The sequence below is a fragment of the Notechis scutatus genome, chromosome 5 (assembly GCF_049901735.1).
Source record: "Notechis scutatus isolate UNSWTSFEM ecotype Mainland chromosome 5, rNotScu1.2, whole genome shotgun sequence".
NCBI lineage: Eukaryota > Metazoa > Chordata > Lepidosauria > Squamata > Elapidae > Notechis > Notechis scutatus.
In genome coordinates this window covers 23805737-23833626 of record NC_142013.1, presented here as the reverse complement: position 1 = coordinate 23833626, position 27890 = coordinate 23805737, and the positions used below count along the sequence as shown (strand labels likewise).

The following is a 27890-nucleotide window of genomic DNA, read 5'->3' as shown; positions in this document are numbered from 1 at the left end:
TGCTTGCCACGGGAGTGGGGGGGCTGCCCGTCCCCCAATCCCGGCTCAGATTTCACATCCATTCATCCAGTGGAGTCAACTCCTGAAAACATCTGTGATCTGATGTTGGTGATGACAAAGCAAACAAAAAACAGGAGGCATTTCCAGAGCATTTGGGAATGGCTTATGGTATGGCAAGCTTCATAGTTTCCATTCATTTCCCCCCACCCCCCTCTGCCTTCATTGCTGCTTTTTATACAGATTGGGAACAGAAAATCACAAGCAGAGGTATTGCTTGTCCTGCACTCCAGGCATGAACCCGGGAATTTATTTTTCAAGGTCTCACATCTATAACCAGTAAGTGCTGTAAGTGTCATCTGGTTTCATTTGAAAGTTTACTTTTCCTCGGAAGTGGAATTGCTATATAAGGGGGTGGGGTTTAACAAGTTAGTGAAGTGAGCATTAATTTTCTCCTTACATGATCTCTGCTACAGCTCTTCCCTACAGCAATTAAGTTTAAGAAAAGCATTCCATTGAAAAAAAAAATTGGAAGACTTTTTTTTTCTAATTTGGGGGGCAACTTACCCTGGGAGGGCAAATAAATTATTGATTACATTGCACAAGTAAAAATTGCCTTGACTTGGGGATAAAAGAGTTATTAGCAAAGTAGAAAATTGTATGTTTTAGCAGTCTATCTTTGTACCACAAATGTGTTTATGATACTGCAGAAATAGGAAGTGGAGTGGAGGGGGATTAGTGTCTCCGGGGATTATGCTGGTTTAAATAGCTTTCCTATCCTGAAGGGCAATGAGAAACTCCACTTTCTCTTGGGAGAGCAACGATCTATTTCAGGCAGTATCAGAAAATATTCCCAGATGCTTGATCATTTGGCAAGCAATTGGGATTTCAGAGAAGTTTGTTCCATTTCCAGAAATCTGAGCTGAATGTAAGCAATGGTTATTCCAATGTTTATCTTTGTGGTTGAATTAGGTCTAGGAGTGAGAAATGTGGAAAGACAGATAGCTGACTCTCTGTTGGACATCAGAATGCAACTGCTTCTCTGTGAAATATTCCTTACTTTTTAAAAACATGATTTTGACCTGTCTTCTCTAACTGGCACTCATCAGAAATGTTTAGATCTCCCAGAATTCAGAACTAAGGAATTCCAAAAGTCCTAATAGATCAGTACAAGAACACTGATTTAGAGATTGGTTTCAGGCTTCAATGTTATAAAGTGTCACCTCTGTTTATGTAATTCCTCCCTTGCTTAATGTTTTGCTTTAATGTTTTGCCTCTCTTGCCCCCCTCCCCCAATTCTTCCCAACCTTATATTATATTTGGAATAAAGTTCCAGAAATCCCAGGTTGCACATTTGAGTTGTTGCTGAATTTTTGAGAGTCTGGCAAAATATTTGGGGTACTAATTGAAAAATATGTTTCAAAAAAATATATTCAAACTTGGCAACTTTAAGATGTGTGGATTTCAACTCCGAGAAACCTGCAGCTAGCTTGCTGGAGAATTCTGGGAATTGAAGTCCATCCATTTTAAAGTTGCCAAATTTGAAAAACACTCTGTAAAAGCTCCAAAGTCAGTTCTTCGTCTATAATGAACATTTGCATCTACAATGGATACTTCATAGTCTGCTCCCTTATATATTTATTACTTTAAATGTGTTTTTTTGACATGAAGGAAAAAAACCTAAGGACCCTAATCTTCAGGCTACTAATTTGGATTCGTTCCTGTACCATTTTCTCCTTCATTGTTTCCTTCCCTTTTGACCCAAAAGTATTACTTTGGGTGTAACAACCAGTGGCCACTTAATTATCAGTGACATAGGAACTGAACAGGAACATCAAATATATACAACAGACATTGGATCTTCTGCCTGTCCGCACAGCTAAAGACTATTAACTAAAACAAGAGTAAACAATACTATTTGATTTCATGATTTCAGTGTGGTAAGTAACCTAGGAGAAAGCATTCCAAACTTTTCAGACCAGTTAAGTTTCTTAACCAGCAATTATGTGGACTTCTTTCAGTAGTACACCTGAACTCAATTGAAATATTTAAATTAGATTTTTAACCCTCTATGCATCAGCCCTCTTCTGCCTCTCTTCAAATCTTTATAAAAACATCTCTTATGTGATTTTGTTTATTGACCAAACATGTTTCCTGGAGCATAATTAACTTGGTACAGATATGATAATAAAGTCTTCTATTTCTGAATGTGTACATGATAAGTGTTGAGAAGAAGCTGAAGTTTATTTTGTAAAGCAAGTTTCTCATATTTGCATCAGCAGTTGTATATACTACTTCCGGGGAAATACAGATTCCTCTATCTTTTAAAAGTACATTCAGGTAATAGAAGAAATTATTATCTGCCTGGCACACACCAAGGGCATGGAGTAACGATTGTCTCCTGTGTTAATATCTGCAACCCCAAGTGAAATCATCATTCCTCTGGGAAAATGCAGATACGTTTTAGTGTGAGAAAAAGGGAAATTGCGATTTTCAGCAGCAGAAAGAATCACCTTTCCATTTGGCTCTGTGGGCATTAGACAGACTGTAAAACCGGCCATCTAATTCCTTAAGGTGCTCTCATTATTTCTTGTCTTCCTCAATCTTTTACCCTCTTTGGAGGTATACCAGGAATTCAGCGTCCAGAATTCTCTAACAATAGATTCAATGCCTTCTTAGGCATCATACAAAGCTATCTACATCTCCAGTCCTCATTAATGTTCTCTGTACAATGCCAGTTTATTTCTTAAATATATATTTCTTGGATAGGCTATGACATTCCTGAAACAATTCTGCTAAGTGGTTGTACATATAAGTAATTATATTTCCTTTTTATTGATTTATCAAATATAGATTGATTTGATGCATTTATTTATATTGAAAGACCGTAGCACAACTGCGGAGTGAAAAGGATAGAAAGTAGAGTTTACTTTCAAGATTTCCCAAATCTTTTCTCCTGCAGGTCAAAGCCTTTCTGAATAATTTAGACATTAGGTAGGAGTCACGCTAAATGCCAATACAGGACTTTCAAACTGTAGTCCTTGAAGAATCTATAGCTGTCTGGTTCACTTTTAATACTAATATGCCAAATCAAAACCAAACTGCACTATGATTTAATGCAGGGCCTCAATGCAGGCCCTGCCTGCCCTCTATGGCTTTCTGACTCATTTTCTTCAAGGCTACAATAATATTAAGAGGAAGTGAGGCCTACTGGGTGTCAGTTTCTCAGCTGCTGAGGTTACCTCAAAAGAAGACAGGAGTGCTCCCTGCCCATTTTAACTGATGTAACAAGCGAGGCAAAGCATATTAAACACAGGAGGGAGAAGAAAGAAAGAGGGCCTAGAATAATAGAAAGCAAGAGGGCCTAGAATACCATAGCAGGAGAGCAAATGTGAAAATGGTTGTCTTTGGCTATAGTACATCTCTTAGGCTGATAACGAACAGTGCCCAGAGGAGAGGGATAGTTGCACTCCTAGGCCTACATAGAGATAGCAATTGAGACAAGTCAGGCCTGTTCTCCCTGCCAAAATTATGGCTGGTCCTTGGCATGGCTTTAGATCGGTGATGGGATTCAAAAAGTTTTACCACTGGTTCAGTGGGCGTGGCTTGGTGGGCATGCTTTGCACGCGTGCACACACTTTTCATGCGCATGCGTGCCAAATTCACCTTCTTCAAGCCTGCACTCTCCCGGTAGCTTCAGCAGCTGCCGCGTACCACTCTGCTGTGCTGTGCAAAGCAGCTGCACTTCAAAAGCACAGGATAAAGGGGAGTATGAGAGCCCGGGCGGGTGGGCCCAACAGCAGAGTGGTGGAGAAAACTGGTTCGGTCTCTGCTGCTTATCACCGCTACTGGCCAGGGGTGGGATTCAAATTTTTTAACAACAAAGTACCAGCAAAGGAGGGAAAAATACTCCAGAGAAGTTCCAGAGACAGGAAGTCTAGTCCTGCCAAGAATGTAATAAGGATTGATGGAGAGGCAGTTTCTGTAAGCAACACCAGAATGTTTCCTTCCTGCCTTCCTTACAGGATTAGGCCAGTAATTTCTTCTAACAACTGGTTCTCCGAACTTCTTAGAATGTTAACAACCAGTTCTAGCGAATAGGTGTGAACTGGTAGAATCCTACCCCTGCTACCAGCTAGGTAGAGCTGGGCCAAACTGGTAGAATACCACCACTGCTTTAGACGGAGAAGAAAAGATGACTTTGCACTGGGCAGGGCAGCTGAGAGTATCTGCCTTTCTAGCTCTACATTAAAGTACCACAGAAGGACCTAGCCTGTTCAGGCCTGAAGCCACACTCAGCCCTTGTTCTGGCTGAGATGGCTTTATTCCTTTGCCCTTCCAGGAAAGAACTTGATGAAGTAGAAATGGGAAAGCATCTTAATCTGGAGCTTCAGTGATACCACATTACCACAGAGTTCCTTGAGTTTCTTGTGGCAGAGCCAACAGGTCCAATGCTTCTATAATTTTTTTTCATTGTATAAAGCAATGGTTCCCAAACTTTTTCAATCCACCGCCCCCTTGGTGCTACAAACTCATCCTCAGTGCCCCCCCAGATTCAAATTTCTGTGGGTGTGGCCTAATTTGGGGGCATGGCCTGCTGGTCATGTGATTGGGTGGGAGTGGCCTGCTGGTCATGTGACTGGGTGGGCGTGGCCTGCCGGTCACGTGACTGGGTGGGCGTGGCCTGCTGGTCACGTGACTGGGTGGGCGTGGCTTGCTGGTCATGTGACTGGGTAGGCATGGCTTGCTGGTCACGTGACTGGGTGGGCATGGTTTGGTGACTAGCAAACCAAATACAAGTGGTCCTCACTTAATGGCAGGTTGCTTAGCAAGTGTTCTAATTTATGACCGGCCTCCCCAGAGCTACTTGACCTGTTTTTGGAGTTTTGAAGCCATGCACACACACACACACACACACACACAGACACACACACACTCACTCTCCCTTCTAACCCAGCTGGTTGGACAAGATATCTCATTCACTTTCTCCTCCCTCCCTCTCTTTCTTTTCTTTTCAGTCCACCTCCCTCTTGGTGCTACAAACTCATCCTCAGTGCTCCCCACCCCCACCCCCTATAAACAGCATTATTCGGAATAGCGGTTTGCACGACCCACCAAAGAAGATAGTAACAGTACAATTCAAAATTGTAACAATTAATTGCACATTTATTCAAAATCCAATTTAAAAATCTTTTAAGTTAATGTTAATTCAACAAAATGGTTGAACAGGATCCAGTGATACCAGGTTTTCAAAGTCTGATAGTCATTTATCAATTTAAGAATTTACTGAACAGTGAAGCAGTTACTAGTTGATACCAGTTTCCTAATGTCTGGTTTTAAGTCACTCAGCAGGAGTCTTAAATCACCATGTTCAGTAATCTGGAGTCGATTTCTTTGCTTGGAGAGAAGTTGGATGACCACACTGAAACCACGTTCCATCAAATATGATGTTGGAAATGCAACAAGGAGCTTCTTAACTATTGTCCATAGTGTAGGATAGCGATCAGAAATTTCCTTCTGTAACCAAAACTCCTGGTACGATTTCTTAAACTTTGGCTTCAGCTCAATGTCATTTTCCGGTTCTATTAGTTGTTCCTCCACTACCCCATTTATGGATTTATCACCCAATCTGGAATTTCCATCAAAAGAAGATCCTGATACCACTCAGACATATCTTTATGCAGCATGTCCAAATGGTCACAAAAAACATGCAGATCATCATCTTGTATCCCACCTTTCTTTTCTAGCTCAGACAAGCTTGGAAATTGGTATAGCTTGCAACGGCCTATATTGCGCTTGAATAGAGCTAACTTCGAAATAAATGTAGAGATGACAGATTTGGCCTTAATAAGATTGACTTCATTTCCTTGCAACTGCAAATTCACTTCATTAAACTTTGTAAACAGTTCTGATAAATAAGCAATGTCATGCCTGATCTCTTTGAGTTCATCACTTAGCAAAGCATTCTTGCCTTCAAAAAACTCCACAACAGTGTCAAAAAGATTGTAAAAGCGTCTCAAACAGTTGCCTTTTGATAGCCAACAAACTTCTGTATGATGCAGCAAACGATCAAAATTTTCATCATTCTCAACACAGAGCTCTCGGAATAGTCAATCATTGAGAACATGTACCCTGTTTCTCCAACAATACGGCCTCCCCCAATAGGAAGTCCCAGCATGTTTTATAGGCATGAAATGAAATTAAGCCCCTCCCCCCAAATTAAGGCCTATATTAAAACATGCGAAATGGGGGGAATGGTGGGGGGGGCTTGCCATTAGGAAGTACTTTCGTTGCACACTCGGATATGGTGCTGCCTGCGTTGACCCCGATACGAAGTGCCCCACCAACGCCGAGGTCAACATCCAAGCCGTCGCCGCCCGTCCGAAGATGCAAGGGGGGGGGGAATTAAGTCACCCCCGAAAAGACGGCCTAGCCATTTTTTCGGGGCTCAAAAAAAAAAATAAGACCCGGCCTTATTATATGAGAAACACGGTACTTTAATTTTGTTCACTGCTGTAATGACAGTGTGTAATGACTTATTCAAGCGATCACTGAGGTTTTTTGCAACCAGATGTTGGCGATGAATGACACAGTGAATGATAAAGACATTTGGCACTGCTTTTTTCAAGTAAGCAACACACCCACGGTAGTGACCAGTCATTGATGGTACTCCATCAGTTGCACAAGCAAGTATGTTGGTTTGTGGAATTTCCTTGTCTTTGAAGAACTGCTCAACAACATGAAATATTGACTCCCCTTTAGTATCTGTATTTAGTTGCCTCGCAAATAACTCTTGAGTCAAACTTTCGTCTTCAATAAAGCGCACATAAGTAAGAAGCAAAGATTCATTGCCTGGCAAAGTTGATTCATCCAGCTGTAATGCAAAGTCTGTTGTCCGTAGTATGCTGCACGATACATCTTCCACATTCTCAGCCATTTCATCTATGCCTCTTTGAACTGAATTGTTGCTGAGAGGAATTGTCTTAATTATATCATGTGGTGACTTATGCAAAACAGTACTCAGAACCTCACTAATGGCTGGTAGGATGAGTTCTTCACCAATAGTATGTGGCTTTCCAGACTTAGCAATCAGCAATGAAATGTTGTATGATGCACGCAAACCGTCAGTGTTTTGTTGGGAAGTATTAGAAAACATGTGAGACAGTGTGGGGCGCTTTTGAAATTGTCACGAAGTGATTGAAAAAAAGTTAGATTCTTGTCTGCCTTGTCAGGATGTGCCTTCTTCAAATGTTCGTTCAGTCTGGAAAGCTTCATTGCCTCATTAGAAAATACTTTCCCACATATTAGGCACTGTGGCAGCTGCTGGTTTGATGATGCTGGTATAAATCCATACTTCAGATACTCCACACTATATTGTCTACATTTCTTCGTTGATTTTTCTGCTTCTGTCATTTCTGCTCTGAAAATCAGAATATTTACAATATGTGTATGTTCCCATCTGGTTTGAAAAGAGTTACAGTTACAGGGGGGAGGTTTAGTAGAAACCTGCTTTTTAAAACCAAATACAAGTGGTCCTTGCTTAATGGCCAGTTGCTTGGCACGTGTCCTAATATTTGTGACTGACCTCCCCAGAGCTACTTGACCTGTTTTGGAGTCTTGACAGCCCTGCACACACATGCACACACACTCCCTTCTAACCCTGCTGGAGCAGGTCATTGGACTAGAATCGGCAAAGCATCTCTGATTAGATTCTAGTAGTGAATAGAATCTAACCAGAGATGCTTTGCTGATTCTTGTTCATTTGTTTTATGTCCGAGCGGAGCGGTGCACCAAATCAATTGGGTGAGTCTGAGAGAAGGAAAGAGAAAGAGAGAAAAGAAAGAGAGAGGTAAAGAGAGAGAGAGAAAAGAAAGAAGGAAGAAAAGGGAAAAGGGAAAGAAAGAAAAGGGACAAAGAAAGAGTGGGGGAGGGAGGGAGGGAGGGGTGGGGGAGAGAGAGAGAGACAGAGAAAGAGACAGAGAGAGCTGAAGCATCAGATTGAAATGAGGCCTAGTTTAGAGGCCCTTTCCCACATTGAAACATCTTTGCCAGCACATTGAAACATCTTTGGCTTCTATTAATTAAAGGTTTTGTGGACGAAACATGGCCAAGACTTAAACAGGATCCATTGGAGCAGACCTTCACCCTAAAACAATTACTTTTCCTCAATGTATTACAGTGCCAATTCTGAAGAAGGCAAAACCAAAATGTACTGGTAAATTACAAGAACACACACAAACACACACACACCCTTCTAACCCTGATGGAGCAGGTGATTGGACTAGAATAAATATCTCATTATCTTTCTTCTCCTTTCCTCCTTCTTTATTTCTTTTTCTTTCTGTCCCTTCCTTCCATCCCCCCCTTCTTTCTTTGTCTGTCCCATTTTCTTTCTGTCCCTTTTCTCTTTCTTTTCTTTCTTTCTCTCTCTCTCTCTCTCTTTCCCTCTCTCAGGTTCACCCCATTGACTGCTGCACGCTCCGGTGCAAGGGGCTGAATGGGGTGAGCTTGTGGGGCCTCACCTTGAATGCAGCTGCGGTGGGATGTTTAAAAAGGAGAGCAAAGCCACTCTGGCTTTCCTCCCCTTTTCAAACTTCCCGCCGCCACTGCATTCAAGGCAGGCATATCGGGAAAGCGGAGAAAATCCAGAAGGCACGTCGGGAAAGCGGAGGAAAGCCAGAGTGGGTTTGCTCCCGTTTTCAAACATCCTGCCGCCCTTACATTCGAGGAGAGGCCCTGCAGGTTCACCCAATTGACTGCTGCACACTCCAATGCATGGGGCTCAATGGGGTGACCTGCGGGGCCTTGCCTTGAATGCAGCAGAGGCGGGACATTTGAAAAGGAGAGCAAACCCACTCTGGCTTTCCTCCACTTCTGCCACCATTGCGTTCAAGGCAGGCACGTCGGGAAAGTGGAGGAAAGCCGGAGTGGGCTTACCAAGTGTAACTCACTTAGATCAGATGGTGGTAGGAAGGCAAGGCGGGCTGGCTGGCTGGTGCTGGTAGCGATGGCGGGCGGGAAAATAGGAAAAGAGCGCACATGCGCTGCATTAGGAGTGACTGGGCGGGGCAGGCGGGAAATGCTGTCAGCGATTGTTGCGCATGTGCGCAATGTCATGCATGCGCAATAAGGACTGACAGCAGAAAATGGAGGAGGGGGCAGGGCCAGCCAGGGGCCCTTTTTGCCAGTTCTTCAACCAACTGGAACAGTAACAACAGTTCTTGCGAACTGGTAAAATCTCACCCCTGAATTGTGCCCTGTGTGGGGCCCACCTCCAGCACCCCCCTGCCGCCTCTTAGCGCCTCCCTTCCGGCCCCCTTGCCTCTTACCGCCCCCTAAGGCATCCCACCGCCCCCTAGGGCGGTACCGCCCACTTTGGGAACCACTGGTATAAAGTATCGAGCACCTCACAGAACTAATGAGGTGGCACACATTGATAAATTGAGTATGAGACTTCTGCGGTGGCATGACCTGGGACAAACCCATTGATACTCATAACTTAGTTAACCTCTAGATCAGGGCTGTCAAACTCACGGCCCCGGACCGGATGGGTCACGCGCTGGTCATGCCCCTGCCTGGTTTAGTGAGGGGGAAAAGTTGCGATACATCATATGACACCGCCATGATGATGCAAGTTCGACACCCCTGCTCTAGATTATAATAATTTTATTTTATCTCATGATTGGAAGGGCTCTAAAAGATGGTCTGCATGGACAATGGAGAATTAAAATTTCTAAAAAGTTAAGATGGCAAAAAAACCCAAACAAACCACCCGCTAGCATTGGATTATTATAAAAACCATGTTAAAATCCATTTTGAGATTATGACATTGTATATCATTACATTCATATACCAATTTTCCCCTTGTGTGATCCATGAAGAACTGGAACTTTCTTTAGTTTTTGCTAGAGTTTTGCAAGCAAAATTACTAATTTCCCGTAGCAGGAATAAAATCCAAATGCCTAGCTTCTTGAAACTTTTCTTAGTGAAGTTGTTGGGAAGTTGTTGCTAATTGTTTGCCTATAGAAATAAATGCTCTTTTTTCTGTCTTTCAAGATATAAGAAGTACTGTGACATATTTGTGTTTCCTACGCTGACTTTGGATTATACTTCGAGAACTGAGCATCATGAAAGAAAGACAAACGCTTGTTTTAATTTAAAGAGGTTACTTGATTACATGTCGCTGAAGAAAGTCAGAAGTCATTCTTTTTGTTTTTGTTTTTCTTTTCTTGACACGTTTTAATTCCCCCCATTGATCCTCTCGCCCTTTCTTTTAATCTTTTTTCTTTTTGTTAATTTGCATTTTTATCTTTCTTTGAAATGATTTGTTTGAGGACTTTTGAAGTTGGACTTGATCAAAAAAGTCATGTTTATAGCTTGCCAACGGTTTAGTTTAATTACTAATATAGCTAAACGCATTGCTAGTTTTTGTGCCAGATTGCAGAATATATATCAGATAAAATCAGCCATTAGTAAACATTACTGTAGGAGAGAGAGAGAAAAAAAACACATTTAAGACCTTTCAGTTGGAATGTAGCTGAGTCATAATGCACGAGTCTTTGAAGCTATTGTCATCCAAAGTACACTGCTTTCTCTTCTTATATAAGTGTTTTTATCCAGCACAAAATGCTAGCACAGAATTGGTTCTAAAGGTATATTTACCATATTTAAGTATAAATGTTGGAGACTTAATTGTATAAATCGCCAGCAAAGCCACCTCAGGAAATGAGTATTTCTCCTAAAAGATAAGGATTTTGATTTTCCATTTCAAATGGTAAATCAAAGAGCATTTTGAGATTGATTCAATCAACATGTTTCTAAAGTGACTTTGGACTCTTTAAAGCATGTTTTCTAAGGACAGCAATTCATCTAAAAACAAAACAACAACCTGAAGCCATTAAAAGTTTAGGTTGCCACCCCACCTTCTTTGAATTTTTTGTGGTCTTCTATCTGCAGCCCTGTCTCATCAAAGCCATCCCAGGGATAAACAGTTATCAGTCAACAAACTTTTGTTCTAATGCAGCGGTGTCAAACTCAAGGCCTGGGAACCAGATCCGGCCTGTGGGGTGCTTAGATATGGCCCGTGAGGCTGCCCTGGAAATAGAGAAGGACTGGCCTGCGGTGCCTCTGCCAGCGAAAACAGAGCTCAGGAGAGTCGCAGGCGGTCCTCCTGAGCTCCGTTTTTGCTGGCAGAGGGTTGCAGGAGGCAATCACAGCCAAAAATGGAGCATGCAAGCCCCACAGGTGGCCCTCCCAAGCTGTTTTTGCTGGCAGAGGGTTGCAATGGCCGTTGCAGCCAAAAATGGAGCCCAGGAGCCTCTTTTCACTGGCCGAGCTCTCAGGCACCCCAACACAAATGACATAAAGCTGGCCACACTCACTGTGGCCACACCTACCTTGGCGCTCCAAGGTCTGACACAACCCTGATGTGGCCCTCAATGAAATCGAATTTGACACCCCTGTTCTAGTGGAATCTTCTTCTTTGCCATTAAACAATTTTTTTGTGGCTACCCAATTCATGCACGATGACCCTGTTCATACACAGTGACTCTGGGTGGCTGACAACATATCACAGTATAAAATCCACAAACTCACTACTTGTCCCAGGGACCACATACTCACTTTAGTCATTTGATTGGCTCCATATCAGTAAGGGGTTACTAGGCCTGCTGCCAAAATCATGTCTTCAGGACCTCTGGAAAAGTAACAAGGTAGGATAAAATCTTATCTCTTGGGGAATGATATTCCAACGGGAGGGAGTCACCACAGGAAAAACCCTTTTCCTTGATCCTAGAAGATGTATCTTCTTAATGGACAGGATCTATAATGTACCCCATCTTTCTATTCTGACAGGCCTAGTAGACAGTATCTTAAATAACCTAACCCAAAGTCATGTAGACCTTTAAAGGTGATAACTAGCACATTGAATTGTACCGTGAAGCAGATTGGTAATCAATGCAGCTTCAGGATAAGTGCTGTCACATGCACAAATCTCTACTTATGTAGAACTATGCAGACCACTGCAGTTTGAACCAACAGAAGCTTCAAAGGCAATCCCACGTAGAACACATTCCAGTAGCCTAAATGGCAGGTGACTAGGGTGTAATTACTTTTTTTGAACAGGAGTTGAGAGTCCAGAAGAACTCCCAGATTACATATTGAATTAGTTTGGGGCAGTACAAGCCCATCCACAACCAACAATGGTCATTCTTCAAGAACCAAGGAGCCTCAAACCAAAAGTCACTCTATGTTGCCAGGGTTCAGTTTTAGCCTGTTGTTCCTTATCCAGATTTCCACAGCCTCCAGGCACTATAAAAGAGCAGCCACAACATTGCTTAACTCAACACAGGCAGAGATGTACAACTGAGTGACATCAACATACTGATGATACCTCATGCAGTGGTGATAATCATGGTAAAGCTAGTGGCTTTACGTAGATGCTAAATAGAAGCAAAGAGAACCCTAACCGCTGTGGAACCCTCCTAAGCAGAGGATGAGGGTCAGACTCATTCCTGATCAATATTGACACTAACCCCATCCCATTCCCTACAGAAGGAATCAGAGGTGGTGTTCAGCAGGTTGTGACCAGTTCTGGAGAACCGGTAGCGGAAATTTTGAGTAGTTCAGAGAACCGGCAAATACCATCTCTGACTGGCCCCTCCTCCATCTATTCTCTGCCTCTCGGTCCCAGCTGATCAGCTGGGTCTTATTTTGTTGCCCTGCATAGGAGTACGGAGCTGGAAAGCAGGTTGGCGGGGTGGGGACAGAATGAGATTTTGCAGTAACCTTCCCTCAGGAGTGGGGAGGTAATGGTATTTTGCAGTATCCTTCCCCTGCCACGCTCACCAAGCCACACCTACCAAGCCACACGCACAGAACCGGTAATAATTTTTTTTAATCCCACCACTGGAGGGAATGTATACCATTAGATCCACATGGCAGGAGAGATCACTTGGATACAATCCTATCTAAAACTCTAATCTCTCTCTCTCCCTCTCTCCCTCTCTCTCTCTTCTATCTATCAGCTCCCTCTGAAACCCAGCAAGGTCCATCAGTTCCCAGGAGTGAACTGATCATCTAATAGGTTCACCTTCCAGCAAAGAGTTGTAGCCATAGAGAAGCTCATAGCCAGCAGACTGTAATGTGATTATAACAAAGGAACCAAAAATAGGCCCATCAATTCCTGATTTTAAAGGCACTACTCTGACAAGAACATGAAATTGAGTTTGTGACCGCTATTCCTTGTTGGGTCATCATGAATAATTGGGATGGGCCCATAGAACTCTGAAATACCATAAACTCCATAAACTCTGAAATACCCTGGCCGTTTCCCACCATTATATCTCCTCATACACATTATTACTGATATGCAATGTTCTACCTTATTCACCCATCAGTCTCTACATTCCCCATCTTCAACTTCCCCTCTTACTCTTAAGGAATCCCATTCCAAAATAACATATAACAAGATAGAGGTAGCTCCTAATAGGTACTATAGTACAGTAACAGCTCTCAGGGCCATTGAGTCAACCCCGCCCCCACAACTCCAGCCAGCCAGAGGACCACTCTACCTGATCACTCTCACTACCCAGTAGGGACTCACTCCATCAGCCCTCACACCTGGCTCTCAGCCAGAGAAGATCTGATCCCATCCACCACACTCCCCACAACCCAACCCACAATTCCTAGATCCCGTTTTTAAAAACCCCTCTTCATAATATAAAACCACATAATCCAACACAGGGTAGTCTTGGAATAGCAATAGCATCTCTAAGCAATGTACAGCGTCAGCAAATTGTACCCAGTAATCTGGTCCTCATTTTATCAGTCTTGGAAATATAGAAGGCTGAGTCAACTTTGAGCCAGTCAGGATCGAATTCCTGACAGTAGGCAGAGAGCCTACTATCTAGAGCAGGAGTGTCAAACTCGAATTCATTGAGGGCTGCATCAGGGTTGTGTTTGACCTCGGGGGGGGGCTGTGGTGGGCATGGCCAGGGTGGGCATGGCCAGCTCAACATCACTCATGTTGGGGGCACCTGTGGAGGCTTGAGTGCTCTGCCAGTGAAAACGGGCTCCCAAGCTCCGTTTTCAGCTATGATGGCCTCCTGCAACCCTCTGCCAGCAAAAACGAGCTCGGGAGGGCTGCGTGTGGCCCTTCTGAACTCTGTTTTCACTGGCAGAGGCCCCACAGGCCACTCCTTCACTGTTTCCAGGGCAGCCTCACGGGCCAGATCTAAGCACCCCCTCCCGGGCTGGATCTGCCCCCCAGGCATTTTGACACCCTTGATCGAGAGCCTGCAATACTGCATTCTAACCAGTGCGCCATCATGACTCCACAGTAGCTGCACAGAAGTTTGGCAGGATCAAATGCCTTTTCTTCCTCCCTTTCCGATTCTTATCGAGAGCAGAGACTTCTCAACATCATTCTAATATTTTGGTAGGGTATGATATCCTCCACTGCTTATAATCCACCCCCAGCAGGTGGCCCAAATACCTTGGTAACAATAAATTAATGATGATAGTCATGAAATAAACTATCTCACAGAAATTGACTCTCATGTTGTTATTCAACAGTTAGTGAGCTTCTTCAGCCATAATTTGATCTCAGTTTCTTAACTGATAACCAACTCTTTCTAGAAACTATTGCAGAATATTTTGGTATAGTTTATGAATGTACTGGTAAAAATGTGCCTATCTACGCCAGTGCTTTGGATGGGATGAGGAGGAAGGATGCCTTAACAACAAGCCTTAAGTCCAGATCCTATTAAGTACATTGGATACAAAGTAAAGTATTAAACATCTCTTTTATTATATCTAGCCAACCAGATTTTTAAAAGTTTAAATCCATCCCTTTTCAAAATGAAGAATTTTAAAATAGGAAAAAAAAAATGAAAAGAGAGAAGTTAATTTCTTAACAGCTGCAAAGATCGTTGGAGCTGGGAGATTTTCTAAAGCAACTCTTTCTTAGAATGATTTTGTAAAATGAAACACGGACATGTAAAGCTTCCTGCAGGCGACATCAAGCATGCCAGGGCAGTGAATTGTGCCTACATGTTACCTAGATATGTTCCAGATGCTATAGATTTCATCATTCTGTCTGAAAGCAAGTAGGAACAGCTTGATCAAGCCACAATGGCACAAGCAGCAATGAAAAACGGTAACACTGCAATTCAAGCAAAAGTTGCTTCCTTATTTTATAACTAGTGTGCAGTATGCCACTCACTTATAATTTGCCTGGGGCTTGTTTGTTTTATTTTGCAGGTGATTTTACTACTGCAGAACGTTTTTGTTTTTTAAAAAAAATATTGGAAGAAAAACACACTCTCTACAATGTGAATTCCTTTGCTCACTTCAGTAACCTTAACCCTAACCTTAATTCGTTATCATTTTTCATATTAACTCTGCAGTTAATTTACATCACTCTCAATTGACTGAAACCTAAAAAGGTATACTCCTAATTAGTTTTATTGTGAACTACAATGATTGTAAACCTATATATTGAATAAATAATTAATGATATATTTAATTCAATGTTTCTCAAACTTGGCAACATTCAACTTCCAGAATTCTCCAGCCATTGTCAACCCTGAAGTGAGACTGGCTGAAGCCATCTTGGAGGGTCCAGGGTTGCCACACAATGATGGGAAATAGATAGATGGGGTTTTGTAGACAAAACAATAAAGTTTTCCTGTGGGAACCAAAGATATTCCCACAGGTAGCTAGTCAGAGGAGGAGCCAGTAGCTCAGAGACTGGCCAGCACTTGGATTGGATAAAGTGACCAGTGACTTGGGGGTGGGGAGGGAGAAAAACATTTACTTTTAATCAGGTGAAAGCCACAGGAAATTTCAGAGTCAGCTTTCACCAGTTGTGCCAATATGATGTATCCAGTAAACTGTTCTTTGAGGAATGCCTCAGAGTTTTATTTTCTATGGGTGCATTACTTGGAACGCTGACAGCCAGCATGAGTTGAACTCAGCCTAAAAAGCTCCTTCCAGTTATATAACTCCATCATTCTGTATCTTTGGTTCATGTGAAGAACAGCGTCAGGTGGCTTTGAAAAAAAATCTGGTTGCTATGAAGGGAGTGTGTACAAAAGTTGATTTAAAAGATGGCCTGATGCTTTTGCATGAGGCTGTGGCAGCTGAACCAATACAGTACAGAGGAGGTGAGCAAGAGAATGAAGAAAGCTTCACCCAGCAACTCTGAGATAAATTAAGTTCTAACAATGAAAGTAAGTACTCATCAGGCTTTCTATAATTTAATCCCTTTTCTCTTTTACTAAATCTAATTATCGAGGCCTTTGTAAAAAACTGTTTTCTATTACCAAGAGTTTGGCAAGAAAGAGTACTAAGCGTGCTTTTCAAACACAGATTTGGTGCTCTTTGAATAATCTGTGCTGTACGGAAGGTTGACTTAAACCAGGAAAGTGAGTCAGATTCTGCTTGCTATGTATTTGCTATAGCTCTGTCATTGTTGAGTGCATTACAGATTTTCCACAGCTTCTGCCAGGAAGGGTGGTTCTTTTTAATTACTTCTATTATTTCTGAGGTCTCTCAGGTGCTATAACTGCTTCATAGATTGATCAATGCTGCTTGGACTAGCAGCGTGCAATCGTAGTTCCTAGCTGTGCAATGCACCATGGCAAAACAGCAGCATTTGTATACTCCGCTCTGGTTTCAGCTGCAGGAGGTTCCACGGTGATGACTTGATGACTATTGTTGTTACATAAAACACAGTCACAATTGCTGCTTATGTGGCCTGAACTAGACCTCTTAATAACCCACTAACCGAATCGGCATTCTGGTGCATTTTTTTTTTCTTGTTGGAGTTTACTCGTCAATCATACTCTTGCTTTCTCCTGTGGCAGGGCAAGGGTTGCACCAAGCAGGAACCTCAAGTGAGCTCTCTCCCATCTTAGCCATGCTATTCTTCTGTGCCCGCAACCTGTTAAACAGGTTTCTTTATAACAAGGATTTGGTGCTCTTTCAGAAGAGTGCTAACCAAAAATAGCCCAATAGACAGATAACAGGAACAGAGAAGATTTGTGCTGAGCAAGAATGCTGGGAAAGCTCTCCCCCACTTTACCCCATTGCTCCTCCTTGTGCCAGCTAGTTATTAACCAGACACTTGACAGATAATTGAACCTGTCATCCACAGTTGTCCAGTTGTCTATCCCTACCCACTGCCTAGTGGACAGAACAAATGGTACAGTACTGATGTACTCCTATCCCTCACTGGCAGATGATATCTGTTATCTGTTATGATGTTTGATGGGTAGGAAAACAAAACCAATGCAATCCATTATAAGTAGTTCTCAATTTACAACTACAGATAACAGATAATCAGAGTTGGAAGAGACCTTGTAGGTCATCTAGTCCAATCCCTGGCCCAAGCGGGAGACCCTACACCATTTCTGACAAATGGTAGTCCAATCTCTTCTTGAAGGTCTCAAGTGATGGTGCTCCCACAACTTCTGAGAACAACTTCTGTTCCATTGGTTGATTGTTCTCACTGTCAGAAAGTTTCTCCTTATTTCCAGGTTAAATCTCTCCTTGTTCAGTTTCCATCCATTATTCCTTGTCTGGCCTTCGGGTGCTTTAGAAAATAGCTTGATCCCTTCCTCTCTGTGGCAGCCCCTAAAATATTGGAAAACTGCTATCATGTGTCTCCTGGTCCTTTTCTTTACTAGATTAGCCATGTCCAGAATTGAGCCCAACATTTCTGTTGCTAAGTGAGACATTTGTTAAGTCAGATTTGCCCCCTTTTATGACCTTTCTTGCTACAGTTGTTAAGTGAAGCGCTTCAATTGTTAATTTACTGAAGTAACCTGGTTATTAAGTGACTCCGGCTTCCCCATTGACTTTGCTTGTCAGAAAGTCGCAAAAGGAGATCACGTGACCCTGGAACACTGCAAGCCGTCGTAAATATGAACCAGTTGCTCAGCATCCCAGTTTTGATCATGTGGCCACGGGGATGCTGCAATAGTTGTAAGTATGAAAAATGGTCATGTCACTTTTTTCAATGATGTTGTAACTTTGAACAATTGCTACATGAACGGTTGTAAGTCAAGGACTTTCCTGAAATTGGGCTGCATTAAATCTGTAGTGATTGGCCTCATCGCTATGAGAAAACAGGGGCAGCACCATTTGTGTTACCCTTCTTTTTTTGCATTTCAAGGAGTGACAACACTGATGTGGTTGGCTGGAAGAGCCCATTGTAACAGTACCTTGCATTCCAATTGTTACTTCTTGTAATTTTTTTTTCTTGTAGGGCTACCTATTCTGGGCTGCAATTGCCTGGATGACCATCAGATCTCAGCAAAACATATTATTATTAGATTATTATTATTATTATTAGATTAAGTCATACATATGTCGGCAGTCCAGATCTGGGAGCCCTACTCTTCCAAAAGATATTTTGGTGGGGTCAGAGAATTGTGAAAGACATTGGGTCTGTTGGAGGTGAAAAGGAAAGCTCAGGACTCCTGAAAAATTTGTAAACGCCTATCAGTTAAATAAAAGTCCTGTCTTTGTACTATTGTAATTGTTGTCCAGCTGCTAATTAACACATATTCAAAGTTGTGACGTTCCCTATCTGAAATTGAATTAGATTTACCTAATACCCTCGGGTAATATGATTAACTATTTATTATCAGGACCAGAGACTTTGTTATTGAATTCAAAATCTTGAACAAATAAATGTTCTGATCCAGTAACAGGGATACACATCACCCCTCTGGAAAAGAAAGAAGAACGAGAAAGCCCTATTTCGACTGTAAAATTAATTATATACTCAGAAACACCCACTTTTCTCTTTTCCCAAATTCTTTTCCATTATGAAATAAAAGCCTCTGAACAAAATCCTGCTCCTTTGCCTCAGAAAACTTCGTTGTCTGATTTATTTATTTATTTTTGCTCCAAAGAGGTTGGATTGTGTGCCTTCAGGAAATAAAACAACCACCACAAAGCACTTTGCCGTTGCTCAAAACTTCCGCTTGTAGTTTGAGACTTTAAAAGGGAGGGAAAGAAAAGACAAAGGAGGAAGCTCCAGGCTGCTGGTTTGGCAGGTGCAAAGGTTTTTTTCAAGCAAACATCTGGTTTGGTGGTAGTTCTGAAGCCAGGCATGAAATCAGAAAGTCAGTCTTTCCCCCCTCTGCAATTTTTTTTTTTTAGTGTTGTTTTACGACTTCGGGCCCTTTGTGGTAGGGAAGCACCCAGGCTCCTGTTCATTGAAGCTCGCCTGCTCAGACTTTGCACTGTTATATTTGTACAGTGAGGTTACCAAGGGTGAAGATTCTTTCCTGTTGGGCTGGTAACTGTTTCACGCAGCTTTTCCACACTACACAATACACTTTGGCTACTGTTTGTATAGTCAGGAAACTGTTAAAAAAAAAAAAAAACAACCGAAGAAGGTTTGTAAAACTTGTTTGTGAAACTTATTTTTCAAAACTCTAGATTCAACGGGGTGTAGTATAGTAAACTACACTGTTGAAATTCTGTTTTTTTTAATTCTTTAGGTTTACAGATAGATGATTATCAAAAATAATATCTGAACACCGGGGGTGGTTTGCTATGCTTATGGAGCCTATGTGAAAGGGCAAACTTGGTTTTTATTCGGTAAAAACAAACCCATGGAAATGTGAAATCTGTCAAAGTTTTCTGCTCTATGTTGAAATAACTTCACATTTGCAAAAAGATAGTATGTCTCCATTTCGCACAAAAAGTAACAAAGACTGACAGACATGGAAATTAATTATTAATGTTTAAATTAATTATTACTCTATTAATAATATACTATTAAACTAATAATGTTCAAATGATTAAAATTTTAATCTATTAATAATCAAAGTAATTAATTATCTATTAATCATGGCAGCCTTTTGTATAGCCTCTGAAAAGATGTATGATTTCTGAAGACTAGTTTTCATAAGCTACTGTATATCTGTTTAGTAGTTGTAAGCTACCCAGAGTCTCCTCTTGCCGAATTATGGCAAATGTAATAAATAAATAAATAAATAATTCAGTACACACCAGATTATTCTTAGCAGAAGGAATCACACTTTATCATATATAAATTTAGGAAAAAATGGAATATCAAAAATATGAGCAGGACTTCCCTACTATTATCACTTTTTTTTAAACAGAATGGCCAATGTCTCTTTAAGGCAATTGCTACATATCAAAGGCAGTATTCTTGGTTACATCCTAAATAATTTGAAAGTATATAAGGAATTGAGAATTAATGGATTTTTCATGATTTATTATTTGATTAAATATTATTATATAGCTCTGATAGGAGAAATATCCCTTTGAATTGTATGTGAACAAGAGGTATATGTCAGTTGTCCACATGTATTATTATTTTTCTGACAGAAAGCAAAGAAAAAGACTTTTGAGCAATCTGATTGCATTTTCATGAATTGTTTTATTTGTGGTACACCTATTTATGCAGCTGTTTCACTCTTTTCACAGTTCTTTTCACATATAACTTTATATTATGAATAATAATTTACAGTGTCAGCTGTCCAGTTCCAGGGGTGTCAAACTCGATTTCATTGAGGGCCGCATCAGGGTTGTGTTTGACCTCAGGGAGCTGGGGTGGGCATGGCCAGCTCGACGTCACTCATGTCAGGGGTGCCTATGGTGGCTCAAGTGCTTTGCCAGCGAAAACAGGGTCCTGAGCTCCGTTTTTGGCTGCAATGGCCTCCTGCAACTCTCTGCCAGCGAAAACAGAGCTCGGGAGGGCGCTGGCAGAGGCACCACAGGCTGGTCTGCTGTTTCCAAGGCAGCCCCATGGGCCAGATCTAAGCACCCCGTGGGCCAGATCCTGCCCATGGGCCTTGAGTTTAACACCCCTGGTTTAGACAATTTGGTTTGCTGATGCTGTATAATATTAAGATTAATTTGATATCTAAGGATTTGGAAACATGTTATTCTATTCTATTCTATTCTATTCTATTCTATTATTATCAGAAATATGTAGGAGAACCTGGGGAAGACATGGATTCCTCTACAGCAATGGTAGAGGAAGTTATAACTTGAAGTGACAACTAGCCAGGTGAGGAGAAGAAGTGCGAAGAAGGAGGATTCGACATTTTTGCTTATTCTTTTTCTTCAGGTTCCCTCCTCCCCTCATCCAACTGGTTGCCATACCAGCTTGTCCTTGGGTTTGCTGGTGTTGAAGCTGAATCCAGTTCAGTCCAATGACATGTTACCAGTATTAGTCCAACACAGATTAAGGTTACAGTTTGCATGCGGGGGTTTTGACCAGTCAGAAAGAAGGTGATCTGAATGTGGGGGGAACCTAATAATTACCTGGATGTCATGGTCAGATCTTTTCCGGTGAAATTTAGAGTGTTAGCAATTAATCCTCTCTGCAAGTTGGGGAGGGGGAGAAGGGAATCTATTAAGATTATCTGACCCTGGAGTCTCACAGATTCTTCTAAATTACATAGGGATCTGGGAGAGTTTTCTACTGGTATAGTTGGGTGCTTCTCTTAAAGCCCTGGTTGCTCTGTGGAATACAGATACAAAGATTTCCTAGTCATGATCACTCATAAACACTCTGTCCAGGGGTGGGATTCAAATTTCTTAACAATCAATTCTGTGGGCATGGCCTAACTTGTGGGTGTGGCCTGGTGGTCACGTGACTGATTGGGCATGGCTTGTATGTAAATATTATAAATATTTATGTAAATATTGAATTTTTTATAAAAAAAGAGCAACTTTTACCCAAAATCAGGCAAAGCAGGCAGGCAGATTGAGTTGCTCACAGAATCACAGATTCATTCAGAGATATATCTTTCTGCAATCTGCTACCTAAGTCTTCACTGAAAAATAGAACGTTCAGTCCTAAGGAAGGTTCAGCTCTGCTTTTAGATCAGCTAGAAAGCAAGAAATATAATGATTTCCTGCTTTCCAGCTAATATAAATCTCCTGGCACAGCAAAACAGCTGATTTGCGGGGGGAGGAAAAATAGCAACTTAGCAGGCAAGTTTGATGGTATGTATGCCAGGTAAGGAGTGCGTGGCGAGGAGGGGTCAGCCAGTGGTGCGATTTGCTGGTTCTCCGAACTGGGCAGAATCATAACAACCGGTTCTATAGAACCAGTCCGACCAGGTAGAATCCTACCCCTGACTCTGTCCCTGCCTGCAAAGCCTGAGCATTACAGGCATATGTCTGAGTTGAGGGCTGTGAAGGAAGTAGAATGCCAGGGAGAAAACAAGTGGGGGAATATTTATGCTGAATACAATTAAGCACTGTTTAGCACCCATTATCATTTGTATGTGATGGTGGTGCAACAGTTGTGAAAAAAACTTTTCTTCTCCACCTCCATTGCATCTTCTCAGGGTTGTCTAGTCTGGTGGAGCTTTGTCAAGTGATAAAGGGCCTGTTGCAACCTGGCCCAAAGAAAGATGCTGTTGTACTAGAGGTGGCATTCAGCAGGTTCTGACCAGTTCTGGAGAACCGGTAGCAGAAATTTTGAATAGTTCGGAGAACTGGCAAAAACTGTCTTGTCCTATTTTGTTGGGTCATGAATTTCAGTAGTTGAGGCCTGAAGAGTGCTTGATTTACCACTTTGTGTGCCGCTTGTGTACTCAACCGTTGCTAGTCTTGGCTTATTAAATTCAGTTGGGAGAAACTGTCTAGGGATCCAAAAAGTCATAAACGCCTCATTGAGAGAGGGGCTGTTTTAGTCTTTGTTTTAAAAAAAGTCCGTGATCAGGCTGCTTTGGGAGAAAGTTAACCTGGATAAAAACAGCTCTAGGTTGGTGACGGATATTCCCTTTCTTGGCAAGAAGCTTGAGCAGATGGAGGATGATCAGTTCCAGGCTCATTTGGATGAAACCTTGTCTAGATTTAAATGAATGAAATGAAATTAATAATATCTGAATGTGGGATGCAGTTCTGTGTTCACTGGACTTAAAGTGGGGGGGGGCGCGCAAGGGTGCAGCTTAAGTGTTATTAGGGGTCTGGACATACTGTGGTTGGTGTTTCTCCAGTAGTGATAGCTGTCTGTGGCTCAAACTTGATGTTCTGCCCAGCAAGGGGTGCCATGTTTTGACAGGACTCTCAGGCTTTCTTGCCCAAGTAAGTCCCTAAGCACAGTTAGTTTGATCAATTCTCTCCATTGTGATCATTGGCTTGGGTGGAGACTCAGTTGATGGTGGGATTCAAATGGTTTTTACTACCAGTTCTGTGGGCATGGCTTGGTGGGCATGGTGTGGCTTGGTGGGCGTGACTTGGTGGGCCTAGCAGGGGAAGGTTACTGCAAAATCCCATTCCCTCCCTGCCACACTCAATGGTGGGATTCAAATATTTTTACTAGTGGTTCTGGGGGCATGGCTTGATGGGTGTGGCAGGGGAAGGATACTGTAAAATCTCCAGTCAGAGGTGGTATTTGCCGGTTCTCCGAACTACTCAAAATTTCCGCTACCGGTTCTCCAGAACTGGTCAGAACTTGCTGAATACCACCTCTGATATGGGTAGTAGTCAAATTGTCTTCACATGGAGGCTGAGACCAGTTACTACTTCGGCATTCAGTGCCATATATCAGCCAGTCTTACCTAATTTTTACTACCGGTTCTGTGGGCGTGGCTTGGTGGGCGTGGCAGGGGAAGGATACTATAAAATCTCCAGTCAGAGGTGGGATTTGCCAGTTCTCTGAACTACTCAAAATTCCCACTACCAGTTCTCCAGAACTGGTCAGAACCTGCTGAATACCACCTCTGATGTGAGGTAATTATTTAACAAGCTTTCCCCCACTCAAATATGCACACCATATCTTTGATATATGTGAGAAGATGCTGTCTGATGTCATCCACTGCAGTGCAGACCTCTCTTGCTTTTTATCATTCCTTTATATGCAATTGTCTACTGCAAATATGTGAAGATAGAGTAAAAAAAGGAGAGAGAACAGTCAACATAAAACAAATCTTAGATATTGTTGACTTTTATTTCAGAAAATAAAACAGGAAAATATTGAAAAAGAAAAAAAACAGCAAGGAATAACAATAAGTTTATAAAAATATAAAGGGGTCTCTATATTTACATATCATTCTAACAAAGGATGAGCATATTTCATTGTAAGTATCCATACATAACCTAAATCTATACAATTCATGTATATGTTGCATGCTATATCAGGTCTTTAATCCACTATGTAACTGGGCCATAAATTTATATTGAAAAACGAGTCTCTTAGCAATCTGAACGGGGCAGATGTTGTTCAGCATCATTTTTCATGTAAAATAATATGGATATCTGAAAATATCGAATCCTGTCTTAAAGTCAGATAAATATATCTAATTACTTTTTCATAGAACAGAAATGTTGGTCATTGCAAAAGTATAGAATTTAATGAAACATATAAGTGAAATACATGGCAATGAAAAGTCATCCATACATTGCATATATGAAAGAAATATAGTTAACAGGTTAAACAACAGCCAAGTTAAAGTTCAAGGCATTTGTTAATAGTCTGTTATATAATTTACTTTTATTGAAAGTCTACATGGTTTTTTATTTACCAAAAATTGTCCCAATCATTATCTCTGATGATCTGTCCAGATCAAATACCCTCCTTTGGCTCTTAATAACAGATCAATTAGGTTACAAATAAATGTAGAAGCTAATAATTTTGAACTTCCTTTGCAAGGAGATGAGCTATTATTGTTGCAATAAATTTGTCAGTGTTCAATTAGGAGGGATAATATGTGTTTTTTCTTTTGTTCTTTTTAATTTATATTTGTAATATTCTTGTCTAGTTTTGCTTGTTAATACAAGCTTAATACAAAAGGATTTTTATTTTAATTTTCTGAATAAAATTAAAATTAAAAAAGAACCATTCAGACTGGTTGTCCTGTGTGATGAAATAGATTGAGATGATCTATATATTTAATAACTTGATAAGTAAGTAAATGAATAAGTAAATAAATAAAGTAATTTGTAGTATAGTGTATAAGCCAGTTTGTTGTCGTGGTTAGTTAAGGCACCAGGCAGGACACCATGAATTCTAAATATGCCTTAGGCACAAGGCTAAAGTATCTTTGGGTCAGTACCCCCTCTCACCCTAGGAAGATGGCAATAGCAAGCCATTTTCTAAAACGTTGCAAATAAAACTGCAAAGTCTTGTCCAAGCAGTTGCCAGAAGTCAAGACTGTCTGAAAGGCACTTTAAAAAAATACTGTATATTGTAGGATAAGCATTCTTCTCAAGCTGCATTTCTTGTTCACACCACTAGGTGGTACATAACTTTGCGATGTAATTGAAAGATGACAGGGATACCCAATCCTACTGCATATTCTTCTGTATGGAAGTCAGAGCCAAAAAAGACAAGTTTGACTGAATGCCATTAAAGTGCATTATCAAAATAGCAACTGCAAATAGCAGTTCTCTCAGTACCATTAGTGGGGAAGGGAGGAAGTGTTAGAAACCAGTGGGAACTTCCTGCAAAATGCATATATAGGAGCTTCTGACTTTGGCTGGAAGATAATTTGTCAAACATTACCTCTTCCCAAGTCTTTTCTGTTTCTGAACACTTTTTCTGTGAAAAATGTACAAACATAGGTTTTGGATAGGCACCCTGCCCTTCTTATTTTGGGGACCTTAGCTTCCTTCAATCCCAGTCAACACAGTCAAGAGTAGAGTATGTACCTTAAGTTGCCAATCCCTGATGTAGGAAGATGGTCTGCTTATTTTTTATTAAGTTACAGCACACTTGTGTATCCCTCAGGCATTTACTGATCAGATCATTTTCTCCCACTGTTTTCTGAAACGATATAAATCTCAGGCTTTTCCTGTATTTTCTCTTAAATCACACTTTAATTTTCTTAATGAAAAAAATGGCACTTGAACTTATTAAGGCTTAACTTTGATTTCTTTCTGTATATCAGCATAGATGCAGTTTACTGACTTGGAATATTAAAAAATATAATACTATTTTCAGTTCTGAGGAGATCTATAAGTAACAAAAATAACATTTTTTTCTACTCTAAAAAAATACAGAAAAACATAATCATCCACATCCTCTTACATGTTCTGTCAATTTCAGAATGAACTCCTCAACACTTTTTTCTTCTGCATCAATGGTTGTAGAATTGACGTGGATAACTATCATATTAAATAATTGTTCACAAAATCTAATTAATATTATTTGGTCATTGACTATATTTTACTGCATTGTTTTTTCTGACTATCCTTTTTGTTTTTCGTGTCCTTTGTAGGATGTTCTGACTGAAAGTGTCTGGAGAAGGTTATGTGGCAGCTGTTACAAAAAATATCAACTTAATCAGGAAAGACAAGAGTGGGCAAGGAAGAAACTCATGACTACTCCAGCTTGAATCTCTGTGGTATAATTCTGCTATTATACTCTGTAACAATAAAGTTCCAGTAGTTATGAGAATGGTTGTTTGTGATCTGCTCTACCACAAAGATCTGACAATGTTGAATTCTAGCCCATTTCAATTCTCTGATACCTAAGACAACAATACATAATCGATTGATTTCATATTTCACTGTGTTGAGAGCTTCCCCATGTTCATAATCCTTGGATTCCATTCTTCCAAAAAAGCTGTCCCTTTTTAGCTTTTCTTTTTCTACATCATATAATCCATCGATCCATCCATCCTTGCATCCATCCAGGGGCTTTAATATAGCTGTGCCGTTAGCACAACGAGTATTGTGAAAGACTGTTCTTCCGTTGTTTCTTAACAGGATAGCAATAGCAATAGCACTTAGACTTATAGACCACTTCACAGAGCTTCACAGCCCTCTCTAAGCATTTTACAGAGTCAGCCTATTGCCCCCAACAATCTGGGTCCTCATTTTACTGACCTCAGAAGGATGGAAGCCTGAGTCAACCTTGAGCCAGTGAGGATTGAACCCCTGGCAATCAGCAGAATTACCCTGAAAGCTGCATTCTAACCACTATGCCACCATGGCTTTTAAGGATGTTAAGGAACAACTGACCTGAGAGGCCAATAACTTGGCATTATATCAACAACCACTTTATCTTGTCTCTAGTCATGCTGTTTTCTTAGTAAAATACAGGCATGGTTTTCCAGTGTATTTTCTTGCACAATATGAAATGATACTTTGCAGTTGACGTTAATGTGATCATCTGCCTCTAGCATCTTCCTCTATTGCTGCTGCCTTATATAAATGCCAGCTTGCTTTAGCTGGGCATATGGAATGACCTTCACACCTTGTCTGACTCTGCTGCATTCTTTTTGGGTCATTTCTCTTTTCCTTCAGGGAACCTTTAGCCCTTAAATATTTGCTGGTTGCTAGAATTTCTATTTTGCCTCTCTAAGAAACCAGTTTTGTGTCTCAATTCTTGAATTTAGTCTGATAGTGTTTTCCTTGTATTTTCTAGAGCCTGGCAAAATGTTGATGAATAACGGCCTTTGCAGAGAGTTGGTCCTGATAGTATTTGTCTCATTGTGTCATCCGATAAAGACTACAACAGAACATGCGAAGATAAAAACATAATATGGACAATAAAACTAATTAATAGTTAAAGATTTAGCCAAAGATGTATGTCTTTGGCATGTTTTACTAAACTGTCTTTACAGATATCTGAATGAAAATGGAAGTCAATTGCTACTTTAGATTCCTTCCCTTGTGCCAGAAGAACAAGCCACTGAGCATCTATAGAATGGCTCCTCCTGCACTTCAGGACAGCCAGATGGATGGATTGGTAACAGGAGAGACTCACTTTTAGATAGTCAGGATCTAAATTGCTAAGGGCTGAAAAATTTAGCCCATTAAGTTGTGCCTGGTAAGAACTGGCAACCAATACAGATCTTTAAGTAGAGACATCATGTGGCTACTGTTACTTACATGGGTTACCACCCTAGTCTTGCATTTTATACGAGGTGCTGGTTTCAAAT

General features: G+C 41.1%; 1 long non-coding RNA gene across 3 annotated transcripts; it reads left to right on the top strand.

Annotated features, from left to right (window-relative positions):
* Positions 1-3: 3 nt before the first annotated feature.
* On the top strand, positions 4-27890 carry LOC113416911 (uncharacterized). 3 transcript variants are annotated; one of them, XR_015749762.1, is made up of 6 exons: positions 15902-16229; positions 16866-16895; positions 17872-17985; positions 20971-21068; positions 26223-26348; positions 27374-27890. It is a non-coding gene; the product is annotated as an uncharacterized LOC113416911 (long non-coding RNA). The 3 variants fall into 3 exon arrangements; XR_015749763.1 differs by lacking the exons at positions 15902-16229; positions 16866-16895; positions 17872-17985; positions 20971-21068 and adding an exon at positions 4-345; XR_015749761.1 differs by lacking the exons at positions 15902-16229; positions 16866-16895; positions 17872-17985; positions 20971-21068 and adding an exon at positions 9-336.